The sequence below is a fragment of the Phaseolus vulgaris genome, chromosome 10 (genome assembly GCF_051622355.1).
Source record: "Phaseolus vulgaris cultivar YP4 chromosome 10, ASM5162235v1, whole genome shotgun sequence".
Lineage (NCBI taxonomy): Eukaryota > Viridiplantae > Streptophyta > Magnoliopsida > Fabales > Fabaceae > Phaseolus > Phaseolus vulgaris.
In genome coordinates, this window is record NC_143507.1 from 36,085,148 (window position 1) to 36,100,907 (window position 15,760).

The 15,760-nt window shown below is 43.1% G+C and overlaps 1 long non-coding RNA gene across 1 annotated transcript; it reads right to left on the reverse strand.

The window, feature by feature from the left end:
- Positions 1-14,287: 14,287 nt before the first annotated feature.
- LOC150024758 (uncharacterized) lies at positions 14,288-15,247 on the reverse strand. Its single transcript, XR_016516415.1, has 3 exons — positions 15,227-15,247; positions 14,928-15,127; positions 14,288-14,836 (listed from the first exon to the last, which is right to left on the reverse strand). It is a non-coding gene; the product is annotated as an uncharacterized LOC150024758 (long non-coding RNA).
- Between the last annotated feature and the right edge of the window lie 513 nt (positions 15,248-15,760).

Below are 15,760 nucleotides of genomic sequence, written 5' to 3' on the forward strand. Positions count from 1 at the left end.
GAACCGGAGGCAGTACGAAGGGAAGTAAAGCGAGTGTTTGAGGAGAGATTTAAGGCCACTCCTGATCTACGAGTGAGGCTTGGAGCTGTGGAATTCAGATCTCTCCCTGAAGAGGTAAGTCTGAGAATGATTGAGGTGTTCTCCGAGGAGGAAGTCAGGGAGGCGGTGTGGAATTGTGAGGGGACTAAGAGCCCGGGTCCAGATGGTTTTAATTTCAACTTCATTAAAGCTAATTGGGAGACCCTAAAGGAAGATGTTATGGGAGCAGTACATAGTTTTCATGAGACAGGGATCCTTCCGAAGGGGTGTAATGCGTCCTTTATTGCTCTAGTCCCAAAGGTAAAGGATCCAACTACAATTGATCAGTACAGACCTATCTCTCTTGTGGGAGCTATGTATAAGATTATAACCAAGGTCATGTCGAATCGGATCAAAACTGTTCTACCTATGGTCATTGACAAAAACCAATCAGCCTTCATGCAAGGTAGGGGGCTACTAGAGAGTGTTCTGGTGGCTAATGAGGTGATTGAAGATGTACGAAGAAGGAGGAGGAGGGGTGTGTTCTTGAAGGTGGATTTCGAAAAGGCATATGACTCGGTCAGGTGGAGTTTTCTGTTGGATATGTTAAATAGGCTGGGGTTTCATGTGAGATGGATTAAGTGGGTGCAAAGCTGCTTAGAATCAACAACAGTATCTATTCTGGTCAATGGATGTCCGACAGAGGAGTTTAGACCGACTAGGGGTCTGAGGCAAGGGGATCCCATGGCTCCGTTCCTGTTTCTTGTTGTGGCGGAAGGTTTGGCGGGCCTAGTACACTCTGCGTCTAAGGAAAACCTTTTAAGAGGAGTGAAAGTGGGGAGGAATGAGATAGAGTGTAGCATGCTGCAATTTGCAGACGACACACTCTTTATGTGTGAAGACTCCTTCTCTAATGTCTTTACTATTAAGGCAATCCTTAGGATGTTTGAGCTGGCATCTGGTCTCAAAGTAAACTTCCATAAATCTAAGTTGGCAGGTATCAAGGTTGGTAGGAGCTCGCTAGAAACCTACGCTAGAAGTCTCAATTGTGGATTAATGCAGGTTCCTTTCAAGTACTTGGGTTTAAAAGTAGGCGGGAATCCTAGGAGAACGCAATTTTGGGAGCCAGTGGTGGAAAAAGTTAAAGCTAGACTTAGTACTTGGAAGGGGAAATGCTTGTCACTAGCAGGTAGAGTTTGCTTGGTTAAATCGGTCCTAACATCTGTTCCTTTGTTCTACTTGTCCTTATTTAAAGCGCCAGTGTCAGTGTGTAAGACGATTGCAAGTATTCAGAGGAGGTTTGTATGGGCATGGGGGGCGGAAAATAAGCGTATCTCGTGGGTCAGCTGGGGCACTGTGTGTAAGCCAAAGGAGGAAGGGGGTTTAGGAGTTAAGGATGTTAGAACGTTTAACTATGCCTTACTAGCAAAATGGAAATGGAGGATGTTGACTGAGGAAAAAGGGAAATGGAAGGAGATCCTAGTCTCTAAGTATGACAGGGAGGGAGTAGGACATGAAGTGTCCAACATTTACTACTCCTGGTGGTGGAAAGACCTATCTAGGGCTACTGGTGAGGGGGAGGGGACATGATGGTTCCACAAGTCGATAGGTTGGAATGTTGGAGCAGGGGATAAGGCCAGGTTCTGGGAAGATGTTTGGTTGGAGAACATTAAGCTCAAAGTGCTGTTTCCTAGGCTGTATTCGGTTTCGCTGGACCAAGGTAAGGTGCTGGGAGAAATGGGTGTTTGGGAGGACAATGGGTGGAGTTGGAGGCTAAGGTGGAGAAGGTCCAGGTTCACGTGGGAAAGTGTGATGGAGGAAGAGTTGCTTAGCCTTATTATGAGAAAGACCCCGCGCAAAGATAGAAATGATGTTTTGATATGGAATGGAGAACAAGATGGTGAGTTTTCTGTGAAGTCTGCCTACTCTATATTGTGCAGTCTAGCAAATAATGAAGTGCAGGACACTTTCCCTTCACTCTAGCAAGCTATAGTTGTCCCTAAAGCGCTGTATACAACTTGGAGAATCCTGATCGAGAGACTTCCAACCTATGACAATTTGATCCGAAGAGGATTGGCTGTAAGCTCTTCTCTGTGTGTGTTCTGCAAGGAAATGCAAGAAACAACACAACACTTCTTTATAGAATGTGCCTATGCGCAGAGGGTATGGATCCTCTGTTTCAGATGGTTTGGCATTACATTTGTGCAGCATAAGGATATTTTGATACACTTCGAGAGTTTCTATCTGCCCCATCTGAGTGTTAAACAGAATCAGATTTGGAAGGGTGTTTGGGTTGCTATTGTTAGAAGCATGTGGGACCAAAGAAATTTGGTGGTGTTCAAGCAGGGGACAGCTGATGTAGAAGAGATTGTTCACCTAGCCCAACTTTCAGTGTGGCTCAAGCTGAAGTTTGGGACAAACTCCTTCACCTATGCTTTTTCGGATTGGGTTCTAAATCCAGGTGTGTGCATGCAAAGCTGCTAGTTGGAGGGCAAGGGCCTGTATACTGATATCTAAGGTAGGCACGCATAAGAGGGGATTTGTTCTATGAAGGTCTCCCTATTCAGTTGTCAGCTGAAGTTAGTATAGGTGGAATCAGTGGGGGTGCACTGAGTTTTGGTGTTAGGTGTTCAATATAGATGAAAAGTGGACTTGTGAAGGTTCTGTGCGGTCTCTGGTTGTCTTGGGTCTAGATGGAGGTCATGGTTGTTAGGGGAGGGAGCTCGGTATACTACCTAGGCCTTTAAATAGGGGCAGTCAGTTTTTTGGTTCTCTAGTTGGCGACTTTGTGTCTGGACAGGTGTGCAGGTTTTGGTTGATGGTATGCAGACTGCATACCAGTTTGGAGTTCGGGTGCAGCTTCAAGCTTGATTTATGCAGCTGGTTATACCAGTGGTACCATCAGTGGGGGGGATGAGCAGGGGTGCGGTTGACGTCTGGTTGATGAAGGGGATCGTTGTTGTCAGGACATGCAGCTTTGATGGGTGCTGTTAGGATGTGCTATGCTGGTTTGGGTGATTCTGTTAGGGGCTAAGTGTTGTATGCTTTGCTGGTTTGGATGACCCTGTTAACGGGTGCTGTTAAGATGTGCTATGCGTGTTGTTCTCACGGTTATTAAGTGAATCTGATGGTAGTTGCGACAATTCAAGGAAGTTGAAACCTAAGTACATCTGGGGTTTGGGCATGCTGTTTGACGGGCATATTTGAAGTTGAGGTGTCCAGGGAATAGACTTAGGATGAAGGAGGAATGTGTGTTGCTGGATCGTGTCTGCTTTGGCCAAAACAACCTCAAGCTGCACATGCTTAAGGCTGTGTCTTAAGGGTCTACAGATGCTTAAGGCTGTGTTTTAAGGGTCTACAAATGTAATTCAAATGGCCAACATTGCTTCTGAAGATCATCACCACTGTGCTGTAATCATGAAGTAAGAAAACCTGGGTTTTGCCTATAGTAATGATTGGGACTACCGTGGGTTTTTTTTGGTCCTAAACAAGATGTAGATGGATTTGTCATGGGTTAAAGGGATGGGAGGGAGTTGCTTTTCCCATATTTCAGCAGTCTGTTTTCTGCTGGTGTTTGTGCTAATCAATTTTTTCTGGTTTGGGAAGCCTTTGTAGTTTATGGTCTCTATTGTTGTTTGTTTAAACTATGAGGGTATTATGTATAAGGGTTGAGACACCCCTTAAGTGTCTCATTTTTATTCTATTAATTTATTGCTGATAAAAAAAAAAAAAACCTTTCTTCCAAAATCAAATCAAAATCACAAATCGCAGAACCTCAAAAAATAAAAGATTTTTTTTTTAAAACTCACCTATATTGAGTTGCATAATTTTGATCGGGATAAATGATGAGTGAAAACAAAGATAAAAAAAAAGAGTAAAAGGAAGAGAGAAAAAAATGATGTGGGGACAACTATATTGTTTATCTGCTGTAATATGGGTTGATAATACGTTAGTCATTGCAATTGAAAAGAATCTTGTCCAATACGATACAACTAAACACATCCAAGGTGAAATATCATGTCATTAGTGAAGCATACAAATAAAAGAAAATCAGCCTGAAGCAAATTTGAGTTGTGGAAATCAAAGCTTGTAATATCGAAAAGAACACTTTTCTAAACACTTAAGATCACATTTGTTTTTTTATCTTCTGTTGCTTTGTTTTGTTAGATAGAAATGTGTGATAATCCTTATTTTATAGGAGAGTTGGTTCTATGGTGAATGATTAGGTAGAAAGAAGTGTTGGTCCCTGTTTAGTGGAGATTTACATCACTCTTTTGTGCACTAACTAAAGTTGGCATATGCACGGCTCCAAGTTCGCATTTTGAAAGTTGATAGTGCGAGATTAGCAAAATGTGTGCAAATTAATAAGCAGCTTTGCAATATTCTTATTGAGGAGGAGATACCAATGTGGTGTGAAGATAGTTATAAGTTTAAAAGTGCCCAGTCAGAATCATCAGACAGCGTTTCCTCCTCAGAAACTTATGTAGAAGAAACAGATTTTACAGCCAATAATGGTTTGGAGGAGCACCGGTCGTGGGAGGGGGAGAACCACTGGTCAATCGGGGCGAAAGAAGGATGGGAGACAAAGGAAGAAGATGAATAGTGTTCGCATACGACAAAGCCGCTAACGCCACTCACTAGGGGCTACACTGCGGAAAATATCACATGTCAGGGGAAAAGTTACACAGCTATAACGAATGTAGCAAGGAAGGAGCAAAAGGTGTCCGAAGATGTTGACTTCTACCTTTCTGAAGGCGTCTGTGGCGCCACCCTACGGAGTGCCCCTGCAAAAGCTGAGGTGGCAAGACTTGTGATTGACATAGAATGTGGTACTAACTTAAAAGAAGCCAACGTAGGGTTGGGCTGTGCAAGGGAGATGAAGGCCCATTGTATCCCAGCCCAAATAGAAGCGGAACAGAGTGGGTCTGCGAAATGGTCAATAGAAGTGGCTAGTGATGGTAGGGGTGCCAACGGTAATATAGGTAAATCTGGGGAAAGCCTTGTAAGAGGCCCGATGAGTAAGGAAAATCATGGTTCAAGTCAGCATCTTTATGGAGGTAGCCCATTGGGAGCAGCCATGCTTGAGAATGGATCGTCGAAAATCATGAAGAAAGGGAAAGGTGTGGAGAAAGAGGAAGGGACTCAAGAAGATGACGGAATAGAAGGAGATACATGGTTGTGTGCATCCGCTATAAAATTTACAGGAGAGGGGGGACTAAAGGCAAGAAGTATGTCTAATTCTCCTTTACGAAGGAGAAAGAAGAAAATTTTTTCTGAACTAGGGGATTCGGTACCCAATCCGAGACGGTCAACAAGGATTAATGCGAGACTTCAGAAGGCTGGTGCAAAACTGGTTCGTGGGGACGATGTTTCGATGGAATCAATCTCTGATAAGGACATCAATCTTTGCAACTCTCGTTGGTGCTCCTATCGTGCTGCGGATGATCCTATCAACCTGTGGGAATCTGGAATGCGGTGTGGGATAGCATGCCGAGGAGATGAAGATGAAGTCATTAATGAATATGAGAGAATGGAAGCAAGGGATGAAGAGGTGGTCAACTGCAACAAGAAGGGGGATGTAAAAGGTGATTAATGTTAATTGTGAATTTCAATATTAGAGGCATGGGGGGGAACATCAAAACTAGTTATTTGAGACGCATCATAGGGTGTGAAGGAGCATAATTTGTCTGTATTCAAGAAACTAAATCGAAAATGTTCTCCGATGCCAAGTGCTTCTCTTTGTGGGGGAATAACAATATTGGGTGGTTACATTACGAAGGTGATAACGGAAGTGGTAGCATTCTATCAATGTGGCATAAAGAGGCCTTCAGTTACGATAGTCATGTCGTGGGAAAGGGGTTCATTGTGGTGTTTGGTTATTATTCAAAAACCAACATTAGATGTGTAGTGGTAAATGTGTATGCTGCATGTAATCTGAGTGATAAGAGGTTACTTTGGGAGGAGTTGTCTAATATTAAAGCGTCTTCACAGGATATGGTATGGTGTATGTGTGGGGATTTTAATGCCATTAGAAGACGAGGTGAAAGGAAAGGAAGTAAAGATAGGGTTTACCAATCAAGCGAGATGGATGGGTTTAACAGGTTCATTGATACAAACCTGCTGCTTGATTTACCTATTGTGGGTAAAAAATTCACATGGTTCAAATCTAATGGCTCGGCGAAAAGCAGATTGGATAGGGTGCTTGTTACGGAAGAGTGGTTGGATCATTGGTTTATGAGCAAACAATATGTTCAACAAAGGGAAGTATCTGACCATTGTGCTATTGTGGTCAAATCTATGGTTAAAGATTGGGGCCCTAACCCTTTCCGAACAATCGATGCCTGGATGTTGGAAAAAGGTTTTAGTGAGATGTTAAAGGAAAAGTGGTCCTCTTACGTTGTCCAGGGGTGTGAATTCGTTAAGTGTAAAGAGAAGTTGAAGCGGATGAAGGGTGATCTAAAAGCATGGAATAGAGATGTCTTTGGTAATATTCATTCCAAGAAGAGGGAGATATTGCAGGCAATTGCGAATTTTGATAACCAAGACTGTCTCAGTAACCTCACGGAAAGTGATAGGGCTAAGAGGTGTGAGTTGATTAGTTGTCTGAGGGATATTGACAAGAAGCTGGAGTCTATCATGTGTCAAAAGGCTAGAGTAAACTGGCTTAAATATGGGGACTCATGTACTAAGTTCTACTACTCAACTCTGAGGTGGAGACGTCTGAGAAATGAAGTAAAAGGTGTGGAGGTAGGGGATCATTGGTGTGAAGAACCTAGTACAGTTCGTCTGGAAGCCAAGAAGATCTTTGAGAAGAGGTTTAAAGCAACTAAAGATTTTGGAGTACGTCTTGATGGGGTTGAGTTTAAATCCCTCTCAGAGGAAGACAATGCGAGTCTGATAGCTAGCTTTACTGAGGAAGAAATAAGGAATGCAGTGTGGCAGTGCGAAGGCACAAAGAGTCCAGGCCCTGATGGGTTCAATTTTAATTTCCTTAAGAAAAGTTGGGATTTCATTAAAGAAGACATTGTGGCAGCGATGTGTCTTTTTCATGAGAAAGGGTGTATACCGAAGGGCTGTAACGCCTCTTTCATAGCTTTGATTCCTAAAGTAAGGGATCCGTTCACTTTTGAGCAATATAGGCCAATTTCTCTAGTGGGAGCTGTATATAAGATCATAGCGAAGGTGATGGCGGAAAGGATTAAGAAAGTGCTACCGGCTGTTATCGATGAAAGTCAGTCGGCTTTCTTAAAGAACAGAGGAATTCTTGACAATGTTCTTTTGGCCAATAAAACGGTGGAGGATCTAAAGAGGGGAGGGAGGAGCGGTCTGTGTTTAAAAGTGGACTTTGAAAAAGCGTATGATTCAGTAAGATGGGAGTTCCTGTATGATATGTTACAGAGGTTGGGGTTCCATAAGAGGTGGATTATGTGGGTTCAGGGTTGTATGGAAAGTGCAACGGTGTCAGTACTCGTAAATGGGAGTCCTACGGAAGAATTTAAACCATCAAGGGGGCTAAGGCAGGGTGACCCTTTAGCTCCATTTCTCTTTTTAGTGGTTGCTGAAGGCATGGCAGGGCTAGTAAGGCAAGCTGTGAAGGCTGAGTTATTAAAGGGCCCTAAGATCGGAAGAAAGGAGGTTGAATTGAGTCTTCTTCAGTTTGTAGATGACACCTTGTTCCTATGTGAGAATTCTTATGCCAATATAGTCACTCTCAAGGCTATCCTTAGGGGATTTGAGCTGGCATCTGGCCTGAAGATCAATTTCCATAAGTCGAAGATAGCTGGTATTAATGTCCCCCAACGTGATTTGGAGTGTTACGCAAAGACTCTGAATTGTGATCAAATGGGAATCTCGTTTACTTATTTGGGATTAGAAGTGGGGGGTAATCCAAGGAAGAAGAAGTTTTGGGAGACGGTTCTGAACAAGCTGAAATCGAGGCTTAGTGTATGGAAAGGGCGTTTTTTGTCTACGGCTGGTAGAATATGTTTAATAAAATCTGTTATTACGGCTATACCGTTCTACTATCTGTCTCTTTTCAAAGCATCGGACTCGGTATGCAAAAGTATCATCAGCATCCAAAGAAGGTTTCTCTGGGGATGGGGCAAGGAGAAGATACCGATATCATGGGTAAGTTGGAAAATTATATGTAAACCGAGGGAGGAAGGTGGTCTAGGTATAAGAGATATTCGGAAGTTTAATGTAGCACTTCTAGCCAAGTGGAGATGGCGGTGTATTTCGAGTGAGAAAGGAAAATGGAAAGAATGCCTGGACTCTAAGTATGATCTGAAACATGGTGGTAATCATACATCTATGAGACTACAATCCTGGTGGTGGAAAGACCTTGGGAAGGTTTGTGGGGAGGGCGACGGAGATGGGTGGTTTCAAGAAGCTGTGGGGTGGAAAGTAGGAAGGGGTGATAAAGCAAGGTTTTGGGAGGATGTATGGTTAGGAAATGTCAACTTAAAGACATTGTTCCCTAGATTGTATTCTGTGTCGTTGAACCAAGGCCAGAAGGTGGAGGAGGTAGGTATGTGGGACGACGCGAGGTGGAGGTGGTGTTTAAGATGGAGGCGTGCAAGATTTGAGTGGGAAATCCCGATGGAAGAGGAGCTCGGTATACTTTTAACTAGAGCCATCATCATTAAGGATGTAAAGGATATACAGGTATGGTCAGGTGATGAATCTGGATGTTATAATGTCAGTTCTGCTTATGCTTACCTTGACAAAATTGATAGGGGACCACACTATGATGCCTTTAAGTATTTATGGAAGGCTAAGGTGTTCCCTAACGTGTTAACCACAGCATGGAGGGTTTTGAGGGGCAGAATGCCAACTAGGGTGTCTTTGGGCAGGAGAGGAGTTGTGTTAAGCACACTAGTGTGTCCGATGTGCCAGACAAAGGAGGAATCATGCCAGCATCTGTTCTTGGAATGTAAGACTGCAATACATGCATGGGCTTTATGCTTCAGATGGAGTGGACTAGTGTTTGTCCAACATAATGACATTATGGCCCACTTTGTGAGTTTCCATTTAATGCAGAGCAGCAAGGTACAAAATGAGGTATGGAAAGGTGTGTGGGTAGCCATAGTATGGTGTTTATGGGAGCATAGAAACCAAGTGGTGTTCAATCAAGGAGTAGCTGATGGGAAGAAGTGTTTCACAATGCCCAACTCAAATCGTGGTTATGGCTGAAAAATAAGGCACAACATTTCAATTGCTCTTTTGCTGAATGGATGATGAATCCTCTGGTGTGCATCACCAGCTACAAATGAGTAAGGCAGAGGACATCAGCGAAGGTATCAAGGGAAGGGGGAAGGTGCTCCTAATCAGAAACAACTAAAATCAACAGCACGGCTCAATTTTGTTAGGAAACCTGCAGTATTAATCATGGAATTTGTTGGTTTTGTTGCCTTGGTTGGGCTAGGGATTTGAAGATTATACTAATAGTAGGCTCGGTGATTATACTAATAGTAGGCTCGGTGGTCCATTGAGGAAGGGTAACGGAGTGGCTAGTGACACAAAGTTCATGGCAGCCACTAACTTATTATGCTGCATAAGCTGAAAATTATGCAGATCTGGTGCACTTTTGGTTCAGCAGATTGGTTTTTTGGTGTTAAAGCTTGCCTTTTATTATGAAACAACTTGCTGTAATTTGCTTTCTGTGAGACTAAGTTTTAGTTTTTTGCTCTTATAAAAGCAAGAGCCAAAGATCTGGGAAGGATGTCATGATCGCCGGTCGATGAAGTGGCGCTCGCCATATGTGTGTAGTCGGTGGTCGCCGAAGTTATGCAAGGCCAACATGATCGTTGGTCGATGAAACGGAGATCTCCATGCATGCGTAGTCGGTGGTCGTCGAAGGTATGCAAAGGTCAACATGATCGCCGGTAGATGAAGCGGCGTTCTCCATAGGTCAACATGATCGCCGGTCGATGAAGTGGCGCTCCCCATATGGGTGTAGTCGGTGGTCGCCGAAGTTATGCAAGGCCAACATGATCGCCGGTCGATGAAACGACGATCTCCATGCGTGCGTAGTCGGTGGTCGTCGAAGTTATGCAAAGGTGAACATGATCGCCGGTCGATGAAACGACGATCTCCATGTATGTGCAGTCGGTGGTCGCCGAAGTTAGGCAAAGGTCAACATGATCGCCAGTCGAGGAAGCGGTGTTCTCCATATGTGTGTAATCGGTGGTCGCCGAATTTTGTGGATGATTTAGGAAGTCCACTTCTGGTTACTGTATATGGGTTGGGATACCCCTGAAGTATCCCCTTTAATTTTATTTATTCATTGCTGATAAAAAAAAAACTAAAGAGACAACTTTTCTCATCTATCTTTATCTTTTTGTAATATATTATCTACTATAATAATGAATAAAATTAAGTTTAGTTAGGTTTGAATTGCATCTTTAATTTAAATATTTCCCATTGAGTTTATATTAAAAAAAACAATATTTTATTGAGTTTTATATGAAAAAAAATTATTCTACTGAGTGATCAAAATATTTTTTTTTATTTTTTTCTAAGTATTAAGTCGTTTGATTTTTGTCATGAACAATATGATGTGATTGATGGTTACTTTCATTCTTTTCATCTATATATTCATTTCTTCTCTAATATCTTTCAACTGAACTTTACCCTCTTGTACCAAAGCTGCAATAATGCAATATATGCAGCAGAAATAGCTGATGGTATTTGCAGTTTGGCTTAAAAAATTGAAAATAACCTTAAGACAATAGGAAAGTTATATAAGGTTGAAATATTTATAAAATTCTTCGTTTAATTTTTTTATTTTTATTTTTTATTGATAAAAAAATCATCCAAAAGTAATAGTTTATTAAAAGTGTTTTAAATAGAAACTGAATTAAAAGCATTCAAGTTTAAAAAGCTAATTAAATCTTAATTAAACCATAAAATTATAATTGTTTTCCTCCCTTAGCTAAAAAAATAAATAAAAAACATCCTTATGCAGTTTTCTGGTTTTATAACTCTTACTGTTTTGTGGTTTTATAACACCTTTCCTCTTGCTAAGCTATTTGTCTTCACTAGGAATATAGTCTCATCACGCAGCAATATTCTAAGACGACTTGAAAAGTGAACTAGTGATAAATAATCAAGTGCAAAATGTTTTATTATACAGCAAAAATCCATTTTATGCTACATCACGTGATAGAGTATTGGCCCCCAAGACAGCAAGCCCATCAGACAGAAGAAGAAGCCTTCATGGATGAAAGACTATGTTATTTAATAGATTATTAGTATTATCATATCTAATTTTGGCTATAGAGCTTTAGGGCCCAATGACTTGTATCAGCCCACATCATCTCCTATTTAGGTGATGAGAAACTTAAATAAAAGACATGAGAAAAGTTTCTTAAACCTAGAGTAGAATATTCAGAGTTAACATCTTTCTTAGCAAGCACAGTAGCTGTAACCTATCATTGGTGCTTTCATTGCTCTCCACCATGCCTCCCTCACGCCAAGCTAAGGACCTTGAGGACATTCTCCTCACCATCCAAGAACGTCTTTCAGCCATACAAACACAAATGGAAACCACAGAAGCCAGGCAGACCAACATAGAGGCCAGCAACGAGTTCCTTCAAACCACACTCACCTCCTTGGTAAACCAGGTTTCCTCTAATTTCCCTCCTACTTTTTCCCCACACATGTCCACACAAGACCAGCCAAATATTCCACCCACCATACGACCACCAAAACTACAATTAGCCTTCTTTGAAGGACCATACCCCTTGGATTGGTTATTCCAAGCTGAACAGTATTTTACATTCTACCAAATTCCCCCAGATCAAAGATTATCCATGGTTCCCTTTCACATGAAAGGGGATGCCCTTAGCTGGTTTAAGTGGATGCATCAGAACAACCTTCTTGCAGATTGGCCCTCTTTTACCCGTGCCTTAGAGCTACGTTTTGGCCCCTCTTCCTATACCAACCACCAAGCTGAACTATTCAAACTACACCAACATTCTTTGGTTTCAGAATACCAGGCACGCTTTGAAAAAATATGTAACTGTGTCCAAGGGTTGTCCCCAGAAACCATTCTGAATTGTTTCACTTCAGGCCTCCATCCCGAAATCCGAAGGGAACTTGCTATACTTAATCCCTATTCCATTTCCCAGGCTATTGGTCTTGCCAAACTCATCGAAGATAAAATCAGAGACTCCAAACCTAAACCCTTTCGTTCCCCAAACCTTACAAATTTTCAGCACCACACCACCAACAACTCACGCCACCCACACCTTCCTCCAACAACCACGACTACCCAAACCAACCTCAATCACCCTGTTGTACCCCATAACCTACCACCCACCCCTCCCTTACCCATTAAACGTCTCACAGCTGCACAACTTCAGGAAAGGAGAGCATTAGGTTTATGTTATAACTGCGATGAAAAATTTTAACCCAGGCCACAAATGTTCTAGCTCCAGATTTCTTTTACTCCTAGACAATTCTGACTGTCCCTCGGCCTCCACGGAAGAAACCCTAGAACTCACACCTACAGATGACATGATCCATTTCCACCTTTCACCACATGCTCTAAATGGTACCCTCTCACCACAAACCCTTAAATTCACGGGTCTCATCAACAATCTCCCAGTCACAGTCCTAATAGACTTTGGTAGCTCCCACAATATTTTACAGCCTCGCATTGCCCATCACCTTCACCTCCCCATCTCACCCAGTCCCCTATTTACCGTCATGGTTGGAAATGGAGCTTTTATCACGTGTCAGGGCATTTGTCCCTCAGTTAATATCGCTCTCCAAAACACTACCTTCACAATTCCTCTTTACCTCCTTCCCATAGAAGGAGCAGATGTTGTTTTAGGGATCGATTGGTTGCGCACTTTAGGCCCAATTACAGCTGATTTCTCTATCCCCAGCATAGCCTTCACCCATCTCAACCAACAAATCACTCTAAAAGCCAGCACACCCACCACACCAACCCCAGCTACCTATCATCAGTTCTGCCAACTCCTTTCCACAAAAGCCATGGCATCCATCCATCTTTTATCCATTGACACACCATCAGATTCCACCCTCCCTCTAGAAATCAGAATACTAACACCATCCTCTCCGTTATTCTCTCTGCCATTTTCAATACAATCCATCCTTCTTCAACATCAAACCATTTTTCAAATTCCTCGAGGCCTACCACCTCCTCGGCCCCATGACCACCACATACCACTCCTCTCTCACACATCACCCATTAATGTTAAACCATATCGCTACCCTCACTCACAAAAATCCACCATCTCTACCCTTATTCAAACAATGCTTCACGAAGGCATTATCAAACCAAGCACTAGCCCCTTCTCCTCCCCAGTTCTTTTGATTAAAAAAAAAAGATGGTACATGGCGTTTTTGTATAGACTATAGAGCCTTAAATGCAGCCACAATCAGTGACCGCTTCCCCATTCCCACCATTGATGAATTACTAGATGAATTGGGTTCGGCTACTATTTTCACTAAGATTGACTTATACTCTGGATACCACCAAATTCGCCTCACCCCCACAGATACTCACAAAACAGCTTTCAGAACAATGGATGGTCACTATGAATTCCTAGTAATGCCTTTCGGCTTGACAAATGCACCATCAACTTTTCAAGCAGCAATGAATGATCTACTTAGGCCTTATCTCAGACGGTTTGTTCTTGTCTTTTTTGATGATATTTTGGTCTACAGTCCCACACTTCAGGACCACCTAACTCATTTAAAGCTTATTTTGCAATTATTGGCACAACATCATTTCTTTGCTAAGTTATCTAAATGCAGTTTCGCTACCACCCAAGTTAGCTATTTGGGTCACCTTATTTCATCTATAGGTGTCGCACCAGACCCAGACAAAATTCAGGCAATCACAAGTTGGCCACAGCCACGTTCACTCACGGATTTACGTGCTTTCCTCGGCCTCACGGGTTTTTATAGAAAATTCGTTCACCACTACGCCACTCTCGCCTCTCCGCTCACCGATTTATTACAACACAAACAATTTACATGGACATCAGCGGCACAAGAGGCCTTTCAAATATTACAAGCACACATGGCAAAAATTCCTACACTACGCCTGCCAGACTTCCAACAACCCTTCACAGTGGAAACAGATGCCTCTGCTGTAGCTGTAGGGGTCGTCCTCAGCCAAGCCAACCATCCCATAGCTTTCTTCATCAAAAAAATGTGTCCCCGCCTCCAATCCGCATCAGTTTATGTCCTAGAAATGCATGCAATTACAGAAGCAATTAAAAAGTGGCGTTAGTATTTACTTGGTACACATTTCACCATTTTCACTGACCAAAAAAGCCTCAACACCCTGTTATCCCAAACAATCCAAACCCCAGAACAGCAAAAGTGGACTGCCAAGCTACAAGGATATGATTTTAAGATAGTATACAAACCTGGAAAAACAAATGTCGTAGCTGATGCCCTTTCCCGCCAAGAATCGACACCCAAATCAGTGTTTTTGTCCATCTCTTCTCCCATGCCGACCATCTTCCAAACTCTTCAACATTACTTCGCCACCAGTGACGGCCTCCAAGTTATACAGCAGTACACTCACAACCAACCTTCACCATCCCTATTCCACACACGCAGAGGACTGTTATTTTTTCGCAACAAAATTTTTCTTCCAGAGGCCGACAATTTTCGCCAACAGGTTCTCCGAGAATGCCATGAATCTCCCACCGCAGGTCCCTCAGGTTTAACACCCACATTGTCACGAGTGGCCGCGTCCTTCTACTGGCCAGGATGGACAAGGGACGTTAAAACCTTCATACAACAGTGCTCTCCATGTCAACGCAACAAGTACCTGCCAAAGAAAATTCAGGGGTTAATACAACCTCTCCCAATACCAGATCAAGTGTGGGAAGACTTATCCATGGATTTTATTACACACCTACCTTCATCCGCGGGTCACACCGTCATTTGGGTCATCTGTGACCGACTCACAAAATACGCCCACTTTCTTGCGCTTCCAACCCACTACACAGCTGAAAGTATTGCACGACGATTCTCAAGCGAAATATGCCGCCTTCATGGGATTCCCAAATCCATTGTGTCTGACCGAGACCCCATTTTCATTAGCAACTTCTGGAAAACCCTGTTTCAAGCACAAGGCACAACCCTCAAGTTCAGTTCATCATACCACCCCCAGACAGATGGCCAAACATAAGTGATAAACAGAGGCTTCGAAGCATACCTTCGTTGTTTTACCAGTGACAACTCGACCTCGTGGTATCGCTTCCTTCACCTTGCGGAACTGTGGTACAACACATCTCATCATTCAGCCATAGGCACATCACCCTTCACGGCGCTTTACGGCCGTCCACCACCATCCACTTTGGATTTGCTCCATACCCCACGCTCCGGGACCACCGTGACCGAGCTCCTCCACCAACACACCGTCATCTTACACGAATTGAAGAAGCATCTCCAGTGCACACGCCAACGCATGCGGGACAACGCTGATCGACACCGCTCGGACGTGTCCTTCAACGTCGGCGAATGGGTATGGCTCCGCCTCCAACCGTATCGACAGCAATCCGTGGAACGTCGCGTTTCACATAAGCTCGCGCCGCGCTACTCTGGACCGTTTGAAATCCTCCGCCGTATCGGCGCGGTGGCGTATGAACTCCGACTTCCAGCCACTTCAAAGATCCACCCCGTCTTCCACATTTCGTTACTTTGAGGCTACAAAGGACCCCCACCCTTGCACTTTTCAAACTCAAACTCA